Genomic DNA, 11,174 nt, shown 5'->3' with positions numbered 1-11,174 from the left:
TCTAGTAGTGTCTCTATATGGCAAGATAACAGGTCATTTACAGCCCTAATACGACACTCCTATTGAAGTTGTTCGCAACAGTCTTGTAGTGTCTCCCGATGACAAGATAATAGCGAATTTACAACCCTAATACGTCACACCAATTGAAGGTGTTTCGATCACTCTTGGAGTGTCTCTATATGGCAAGATAATAGAGCATTTACAACCCTAATACGACACTCCTATTGAAGATGTTCGGAGCACTCTCGTAGTGTCTCTAGATGGCAAGATAAGAGGGCATTTACAACCCTAATACGACACTCCAATTGAAAATGTTTGGAGCACTTTTGTGGTGTCTCTATATGACAAGATAATAGGGCATTTACAACCCCAATACAACAAACAAATTGAAGATGTTTGGAGCACTCTTGTAGTGTCTCTATATGGCATGATAATCGGGCATTTACAACACTCCAATTGAAGGTGTTTCGATCACTCTTGTAGTGTCTCTATATGGAAAGATTATAGGTCATTTACAACCCTATTACGACACTCCTACTGAAGTTGTTCCGAGCAGTCTGGTCGTGCCTCCAGATGGCAAGATAATAGGGCATTTACAACCCTAATACGACTCTCCAATTGAAGGTGTTTGCAGCACTATGGTAGTGTCTCTATATGGCGAGATAATAGGGCATTTACAACTTTAATACAACACTCCAATTGAAGTTGTTTCGATCACCCTTGCAGTGTCTCTATATGACAAGATAATAGGGCATTTACAACCCTAATACAACACTCCAATTGAAGGTGTTAGGAGCACTCTAGTAGTGTCTCTATATGGCAAGATAATAGGTAATTTACAACTCTATTACGACACTCCTATTGAAGTTGTTCGGAGCAGTCTGGTCGTGTCTCCTGATGGCAAGATAATAGGGCATTTACAACCCTAATACGACTCTCCAATTGAAGGTGTTTGTAGCACTATTGTAGTGTCTCTATATGGCGAGATAATAGGGCATTTACAAATTTAATACAACACTCCAATTGAAGTTGTTTCGATCACTCTTGCAGTGTCTCTATATAGCATGATAATAGGGCATTTACAACCATAATACGACACTCCAATTGAAGGTGTTTGGAGCACTCTAGTAGTGTCTCTATATGGCAAAATAATAGGTTATTTACAACCCTAATACGACACTCCTATTGAAGTTGTTCGGAGCAGTGTTGTAGTGTCTCTAGATGGCAAGAAAATAGGGCTTTACATCCCAAATACAATACTCTAATTGAAGGTATTTGGAGCACTCTAGTATTGTCTCTATATGGCAAGATAATAGGGCATTTACAACCTTAATACAACACTCCAATTAGAATGTGTTTGGAGCACTCTAGTAGTGTCTCTATATAGCGAGATAATAGGGCCTTTACAACCCTAATACGACACTCCTATTGAAGTTGTTCACAGCACTCTGGTAGTGTCTCTATATGACGAGATAATAGGGCATTTACAACCCTAATACAACACTCCAATCGAAGGTGTTTTGATCACTCTTGTAGTGCCTTTATTTGGCGAGATAATAGGGCATTTACAACCCTAATAAAGCACTCCAATTGAAGGTGTTTGGATCACTCTTGCAGTGTCTCTATATGGCAAGATAATAGGGCATTTACAACCCTAATACAACACTCCAATTGAAGGTGCTAGGAGCACTCTAGTAGTGTCTCTATATGGAAAGATAATAGGTAATTTACAACTCTATTACGACACTCCTATTGAAGTTGTTCGGAGCAGTCTGGTCGTGTCTCCTGATGGCAAGATAATAGGGCATTTACAAGCCTAATACGACTCTCCAATTGAAGGTGTTTGCAACACTATTGTAGTGTCTCTATATGGCGAGATAATAGGGCATTTACAAATTTAATACAACACTCCAATTGAAGTTGTTTCGATCACTCTTGTAGTGTCTCTATATAGCAGGATAATAGGGCATTTACAACCATAATACGACACTCCAATTGAAGGTGTTTGGAGCACTCTAGTAGTGTCTCTATATGGCAAGATAATAGGTTATTTACAACCCTAATACGACACTCCTATTGAAGTTGTTCGGAGCAGTGTTGTAGTGTCTCTAGATGGAAAGAAAATAGGGCTTTACATCCCAAATACAATACTCTAATTGAAGGTATTTGGAGCACTCTAGTATTGTATCTATATGGCAAGATAATAGGGCATTTACAACCCTAATACAACACTCCAATTAGAATGTGTTTGGAGCACTCTAGTAGTGTCTCTATATAGCGAGATAATAGGGCCTTTACAACCCTAATACGACACTCCTATTGAAGTTGTTCGCAGCACTCTTGTAGTGTCTCTATATGACGAGATAATAGGGCATTTACAACCCTAATACAACACTCCAATCGAAGGTGTTTTGATCACTCTTGCATTGTCTCTATATGGCGAGATAATAGGGCATTTACAACCCTAATACGACACTCCGATTTAACATGTTTAGAGCACTATTGTAGTGTCTCTATATGGAAAGATAATAGGGAATTTACAACACTCCAATTGAAGTTGTTTGGAAAACTCTAGTAGTGTCTATATGGCAAGATAATATGGCATTGACAACCCTAATACGACACTCCTATTGAAGTTGTTCGGAGCAGTCTTGTAGTGTCTCCAGATGGCAAGATAATAGGGCATTTAAAACCCTAATAGAACACTCCAATTGAAGGTGTTTGGCACACCCTTGTAGTCTCTGTACATGGCGAGATAATAGGGCATTTACAACCCTAATACAACACTCCAATTGAAGTTGTTTCGATTACTCTTGCATATATGGCAAAATAATATGGCATTTACTACCCTAATACAACACTCCAATTAGAAGGTGTTTGGAGCACTCTAGTAGTGTCTCTATATGACAAGATAATAGGGCATTTACAACCGTAATACAAAACTCCAAGTGAAGGTGTTTGGAGCACTATTGTAGTGTCTGTAGATGGCAAGATAATAGGGCGTTTACAACCCTAATACAACACTTCAATTGATGGTATTTGGAGCACTCTTGTATTGTCTCTATATGGCAAGATAATAGGGCATTTACAACCCTAATGCGACACTCCTCTTGAAGTTGCTTGGGGCACTCTTGTATGACAAGATAATAGGGCATTTAGAACCCTAATACAACACCCCAATTGAAGGTGCTGGGAGCACTCTAGTAGTGTCTCCAGATGGCAAGATAATAAGGCATTTACAACCCTCATACAACACTCGAATTGAAGGTGTTTGGAGCACACTCGTAGTGTCTCTATATGGCTAGATAATATGGCATTTACAACCCTAATACAACACTCCAAGTGAAGGTGTGTGGAGCACTCTAATAGTGTCTCATATGGCAAGATAATAGGGCCCTTTACAACACTAATACGACACTCCAATTGAAGGTGTTTGGAGCACTCTAGTGGTATCCCTCTATGTCAGATAATAGGAGATTTATAACACTAATACTACAATCCAATTAAAAGTGTTTGGTTCACTCTTGTAGTGTCTCTATATAGCAAGATAATAGGGCATTTACAACCCAAATACGACACTCCTATTGAAGTTGTTTGGAGCACTCTTGTAGTGTCTCTAGGTGTCAAGATAATAGGGTCATTACAACACTAATACAACACTCCAATTAAAGGTGTTTGGAGCACTCTTGTATTGTCTCTATATGGCAAGATAATAGGGCATTTACAACCCTAATACTGTACACCAATTGAAGGTGTTTGGAGGATCCCAGTAGTGTCTCCAGATGGTAGGTTAATAGGGCATTTACATATGACAAGATAATAAGGCATTGACAACCCTAATACTTCAATTGAAGGTGTTTGGAGCACTCTAGTAGTGTCTCAATATGGCAAGATAATAAGGCATTGACAACCCTAATACGACAATCCTATTGAAGTTATTCGGAGCACTCTTCTAATGTCTCTGTATGGAAATATAATAGGGCATTTACAATCCTAATACAACACTCCTATTGAAGTTGTTCGCAGCAGTCTTGTAGTGTCTCCAGATAGCAAGATAATAGGGCATTTACAACCCTAATACGACACACCAATTGAAGGTGTTAGGAGCACCCTTCTAGTCTCTCTATAGGGTATCATAACAAGGCATTTATAACCCTAATACAACACTCCAATTGAATGTGTTTGGACCACTACTGTAGTGTCTCCAGATGGAAAGATACTGCGCCTTTGCAACCCTAAAACGACACTCCAATCGAAGGTGTTGGGAGTACCCCAGAAGTGTCCCTCTTTGGCAAGATAATAAGGCATTTATAACACTCATACAATACTTCAATTGAAGGTGTTTGGAGCACTCTAGTAGTGTCTTCAGATGACATAATAATATGGTATTTACAACCCAAATAGAACACTCATATAGAAGGTGTTTAGAGCACTCTAGTAGTGTTTTCAAATGGCAAGATAATAAGGATTTAGGGTAAATTTCGCTGGAGGTCACTAAACTTTGTTATTTGTCACGAATTGGTCACTCAACTTTGATTTGTCCCTTTTGAGTCACTCAACTTTGTTATTTGTCCCAATCAAGTCACTCAACGTTTTCCATCCAAATTTTTAACGGAATATTCCTATTCCGTCCAAAAAATTAACGGAATATACCCATTCCTTCCAAAATTTTAACGGAATTAGCATATTTCATCCAAAAAACTAACGGAATTAGCATATTCCGTTAAAAATTTGGATGGAAAACGTTGAGTGACTTGATTGGAACAAGTAACAAAGTTGAGTGACTCAAAAGGGACAAATCAAAGTTGAGTGACCAATTCGTGACAAATAACAAAGTTTAGTGACCTCCAGCGAAATTTACCCAAGGATTTATAATCCCAATACAAAACTCCAATTGAATGTGTTTAGAGCACTCTAGTACAATATATGACAAACTAATAGGGCATTTACAACCCTAATGTAGGTGTTTGGAGAACTCTAGTAGTCTCCAGATTGCAAAATAATTTGGCCTTTACAACCCTAATACAGCACTCCAATTGAAGGTGTGTGGGGCACTCTTGTAGTGTCTCTATATGGCAAAATAATAGGTCATTTACAACCCTAATGCGACACTCCTCTTGAAGTTGCTTGGGGCACTCTTGCAGTGTCTCTCTATAACAAGATAATAGGGCATTTAAAACCCTAATACAACACTCCAATTGAAGGTGCTGGGAGCACTCTAGTAGTGTCTCTAGATGGCTAGATAATAGGGCATTTACAACCCTAATACGACACACCAATTCAAGGTGTTTAGAGCAATCTTGTAGTGTCTCTATATGGCAAGATAATATGGCATTTACAACCCTAATACAACACTCCAATTGATGGTGTTTGGAGCACTGTTGTAGTGTCTCTATATAGCACGATAATAGGGCATTTGCAACCCTAATACAACACTCCAATTGAAGGTGTTCGGAGCACTCTTGTAGTGTCTCTATATAGCAAGATAATAGGGCATTTACAACCCAAATACGACACTCCTATTGAAGTTGTTTGGAGCACTCTTGTAGTGTCTCTAGGTGTCAAGATAATAGGGTCATTACAACACTAATACAACACTCCAATTAAAGGTGTTTGGAGCACTCTTGTTGTTTCTATATGGCAAGATAATAGGGCATTTACTACCCTACTACAATACTCCAATTGAAGGTGTTCGGAGCACTCTTGTAGTGTCTCTCTATGGCAAGATAATATGGCATTTACAACCCTAATACAACACTCCAATTGATGGTGTTTGGAGCACTGTCTCTATATAGCACGATAATAGGGCATTTGCAACCCTAATACAACACTCCAATTGAAGGTGTTCGGAGTACTCTTGTAGTGTCTCTATATAGCAAGATAATAGGGCATTTACAACCCAAATACGACACTCCTATTGAAGTTGTTTGGAGCACTCTTGTAGTGTCTCTAGGTGTCAAGATAATAGGGTCATTACAACACTAATACAACACTCCAATTAAAGGTGTTTGGAGCACTCTTGTTGTGTCTCTATATGGCAAGATAATAGGGCATTTACAACCCTAGTACAATACTCCAATTGAAGGTGTTCGGAGCACTCTTGTAGTGTCTCTATATGGCAAAATAATAAGGCGTGTACAACCCTAATATGACACTCCTATTGAAGTTGTGTTGGAGCACTCCTGTAGTGTTTCCAGGTGGCAAGATAATAGGGCCTTTACATCCCAAATACAATACTCTAATTGAAGGTGTTTGGAGCACTCTAGTATTGTCTCTATATGGCAAGATAATAGAGCATTTACAACCCTAATACGACACTCCTCTTGTAGTTGTTTGGAGCACTTTTGTTGTGTCTCTAGATTGCAAGATAACAAGACATTTACAACCCTAATACAACACTCCAACTGAAGGTATTTGGAGCATTCTAGTAGTGTCTCCAAATGATAATATAATAGGGCATTTACAACCCTAATACAACACTCCAATTGCTGGTGTTTGGAGTACTCTTGTAGTGTCTCTATATGGCAAGATAATGGCATTTACAACCCTAATACAACACTCCAATTGAAGGTGTTTGAGGCATTCTAGTAGTGTCTCTAGATGGTAAGATAATAGGACATTTACAACTCTAATACGACCCTCTAATTGAAGGTGTTTGGAGCACTTTATTAATGTCTCTATATGGCAAGATAATAAAGCATTGATTACCCTAATAGGACACTCCTATTGAAGTTGTTCGGAGCACTCTTGTATTATCTCTATATGGAAAGATAATAGGGAATTTACAACCCTTATACAACACTCCAGAATGCGTTTAAAGCACTCTTGTAGTGTCTCTATATGTCAAGATAATAGGGCATTTACAACCCTAATACAATACTTTAATTGAATGTGTTTGGAGCACTCTTGTAGTGTCTCTGTATGGCAAGATAATAGGGCATTTACAACCCTAATACGACACTCCTCTTGAAGTTGTTTGGAGTACTCTAGTAGTGTCTCCTTATGGGAAGATAATAGGGTATGTGCAACCCTAATATGACACTCCAATCGAAGGTGTTGGGAGCACCCCAGTAGTGTCCCTCTCTGGTAAGATAATAAGGCATTTACAACCGTCATACAACACTCCAATTGAAGGTGTTTGGAGCACTCTAGTAGTGTCTTCAGATGGCAAGACAATAGGGCATTTACAACCCTAATACAACACTCATATTGAAGGTGTTTAGAGCACTCTAGTAGTGTTTTCAGATGGCATGATAATAAGGATTTATAACCCTAATACAACACTTCAATTGAATGTGTTTGGAGCACTCTAGTACTTTATATGACAAGATAATAGGGCATTTACAACCCTAATACAACACTCCAATTGTAGGTGTTTGGAGAACTCTAGTAGTGTCTCCAGATTGCAAGATAATATGGTATTTAGAACCCTAATACAACGCTTCAATTGAAAGTGTTTGTATAGCAATTACCCTCTTCTCTTGCCATATAGAGACACTACTAGTGTGCAGCAAAGATTTTCAATTAGAATGTTGTAATTACAACACTACAATTGAAGGTGTTTGTCGCTCTTTAGTAGTGTCTTCAAATGGCAAGAGAAAATTGTTGTTGCTACCCTAATACAACTCTCCAATTGAAGGTCTTTGCAATACTCAAGTAATGTTTGCAGATGGCAAGAGAATAGAGTAGTTGCAACCCTAATATAACACTCTAGTTAATGGTGTTTGCAATAATCTAGTAGTGTCCTCATATGGAAAGATAATAGGACAGTTAAAACACCAATACAATGCTCCAACTGAAGGTCTTTGCAACACTCTAGTAGTGTCTCTAAATGGCAAGAGAATGGAGTAGTTGCAACCCTAGTTGTGTTAGGTTTGCGACCACCCTCTTCTCTTGTCATTTGGAGACACTACTAGTGTGTTGCAAAGACCTTCAATTGGAGTGTTATATTGGGGTTGTAACTATCCTATTCTCTTGCCATCTGCAATCATTACTTGAGTGTTGAGAAGACCTTCAAATAGATTGTTGTATTTAGATTGCAATTGCCCTATTCTCTTATCATATGGAGACACTACTAGAGTGCTGCAAACACTTTTAATAAGAGTGTTGTATTAAGGTTGCAACCACCCTCTTCACTTTCCATCGGGAGACACTACTAGAGTCTTGCAAACACCTTCAATTGAAGTGTTGTATTGGGGTTGAAACTGCCATATTCTCTTACCATTTGCAAACGTTACTTGAGTGCTACAAAGAACTTTAATTGGAGTGTTGTATTAGGATTGCAACTATCCTCTTCTCTTGTCATATACAGACACTACTATAGTGCTGCAAACACCTTTAATTGGATTGTTGTATTGGGGTTGCAGCCGTAAAGAGAAGAGGGTGGTTGCAACCCTAATACAACACTCTAATTGATGGTGTTTGTCGCACTCTAGTAGTGTCCGGATGGCAAGAAAAGAGGGTGGTTGCAACCCTAACACAACACTCTAATTGAAGGTATTTGCAGCACTTAAGTAATATTTGCAGATGGCAAGAGAATAGGATAGTTGCAACCCCAGTACAACACTCTAGTTGAAGGTATGTGCAGCACACTAGTAGTATCTCCAAATGGAAAGAGAAGTGGGCAGTTGCATCCCTAATACAACACTCCAATTGAAGGTGTTTGCAGCACCCTAGTACTGTCTCCAAATGGCAAGAGAAGAGGGTGGTTGCAACCCTAATACCACACTCCAATTGAAAGTGTTTGCAACACTCTAGTAGTATCTCCAAATGGCAAGAGAAGAGGGTAGTTGCAACCCTAGCACAACACTCCAATTTAATGTGTTTGCAGCACTCTAGTAGTGTCCCCATATGACAATAGAAGTGGGTAGTTGCAACCCTAATATAACACTCCAATTGACGATCTTTGCAGCACAATAGTAGTGCCTCCATATAGTAAGAGAAGAGAGTTGTTCAATCCCAATACAACACTCCAATTAAAGGTATTCGAATCACTCTAATAGTACCTCCTAATGGAAAGGGAAGAGGTTAGTTGCAACCCTAATACAACACTCCAATTGAAGGTCTTTGCAGCACTCAAGTAATATATGCTTATGACAAGAGAATAGGGCAGTTGCAACCCCAATCCACTACAATTGAAGGTTTTTGCATCACACTAGTAGTGTCTCAAGATGGTAAGAGAAGATGGTGGTTGCAACTCTAATACAACACTCCAATTGAAGGTGTTTGTCGCACTCTAGTAGTGTCTCCGGATGGCAAGAGAAAGGGTGGTTGCAACCCTAATACAACTCTCCAATTGAAGGTCTTTGCAGCACTCAAGTAATGTTTGCAGATGGCAAAAGAATAGGGTAGTTGCAACCCCAATAGAACACTATAATTGAAGGTCTTTGCAGCACACTAGTAGTGTCTACAAATGACAAAAGAAGATGGCGATTGCAACCCTAATACAACACTCCAATTGAAGGTGTTTGCAGCACTCTAGTAGTGTCTCCAAATAGCAAGAGAATATGGTAGTTGCAACCCTAATACAACACTCCAATTGAAGGTGTTTGCAGCACTCTAGTAGTGTATCCAAATGGCAAGAGAATAGGGTGGTTGCAAACCTAATACAACACTTCAATTGAAGGTGTTTGCAGCACTCTAGTAGTGTCTCCATATAGCAAGAGAAGTAGGTCGTTGCAACCCTAATATAACACTTCAATTAATGGTTTTTGCAGCACACTAGTAGTGTCTCCATATAGTAAGAGAAGAGGGTTGTTCCAACTCCAATACAACATACAACACTCCAATTGAAGGCCTTCAAAGCACTCTAGTTGTGTCTCCTAATGGCAAGGGATGAGAGTAGTCGCAACCCTAATACAACACTCCAACTGATGGTCTTTGCAGCACTCAAGTAATGTCTACAGATGGTAAGTGTAATGTTCCGTCACGTTTAGAAAAAAAAAAAAATCGAGTCATCATTATATATTTATGCTTATATGACATTTTCATAATATAAAAAAATACATATCTTATTTAAACACTAATAACATGTCATTAGAAGAATAAATAAATTCTGAATTATATAATTTTGTTAGAAGGATCGAGGATGGAAGAATAAAATTACTATTTTTGTTTTATTGCTAAAGCTTGGATTTGTCCAATCAATTTATACATTTACTTTATTTCCTAAATTATAAATTTGGTAAACTTTAATTGTAAAATCACGTCTCCTGACGCACACCCCGCTTTTCCTTTTCTTTTCCTTTAAAACCCGAACCCTAAAATACTCTTCTTTTACTTTTCCTGCCGCCTCCTCTGTTTTGTATCAAAACTATTACCCCTCTCTATATAGTTTAATTGAAAATAAATTAAACGATGAAACATTGCCAAATATCAAAGAGACCTTTTAAAATGATTGAAGCAGCACAATCATTTCTTCGCAGCGCTATCAATGAAGTCCTCTAAATCCTCTTTTGTTTTGAAAATTCTTCATTAAGGTAATTTAAAATTCCTGTTATTTTGTTGCATTAAGTTGAATAGATTAGAAGGTGACAACTAGATCTTAATGTTTCGAATCAATTTCATTCACTACTTAAAATATGAAAACTCAGATTTTTGGTAAGGTTTTCTATAGTTATATTATAATCTGAAAATTTAAAGTTATTACTAAGCATTCTTTAATTATATTTAAATATAGTAACATCTGGAAGCTTTTCTTATTAATGAAGTATTTTCTTTAGTTATATTAAAAATCTGATTACTATGTATACAATTATAGTTAATTTTGTATTTGATAACTCCAATCATATATTTGTCTAAACTCACTAATTTTTTTTGTTGTTGTTGTTGTTATTATTATTATTATTATTATTATTATTATTATTATTATTATTATTATTATTATTATTATGTTGTCAATAGTTTCACATATGATAAAAATCACATCATAATAAGATAACGAGCCATGACAGTTTTAATAAATCTAATTTGTAAAGAATATTTATTCTGCAATTTGTTTCTACACAGGTCTTAGATCGATATTGGATCTCAACTTCGCAAAAACCAGTTACAAAATGATTTCGCTTATGATAAATTTATATTATCATATTAGGATTTCAAATCTATCTTATAAATAAACTAATTAAATTTTAAGAGTTAGGATTGGTAACATGTTAGTATAAAAATTAGTATTA

Source organism: Carex rostrata, chromosome 3 (assembly GCF_964058835.1).
Source record: "Carex rostrata chromosome 3, lpCarRost1.2, whole genome shotgun sequence".
Lineage (NCBI taxonomy): Eukaryota > Viridiplantae > Streptophyta > Magnoliopsida > Poales > Cyperaceae > Carex > Carex rostrata.
This window is presented reverse-complemented; position numbering follows the sequence as displayed.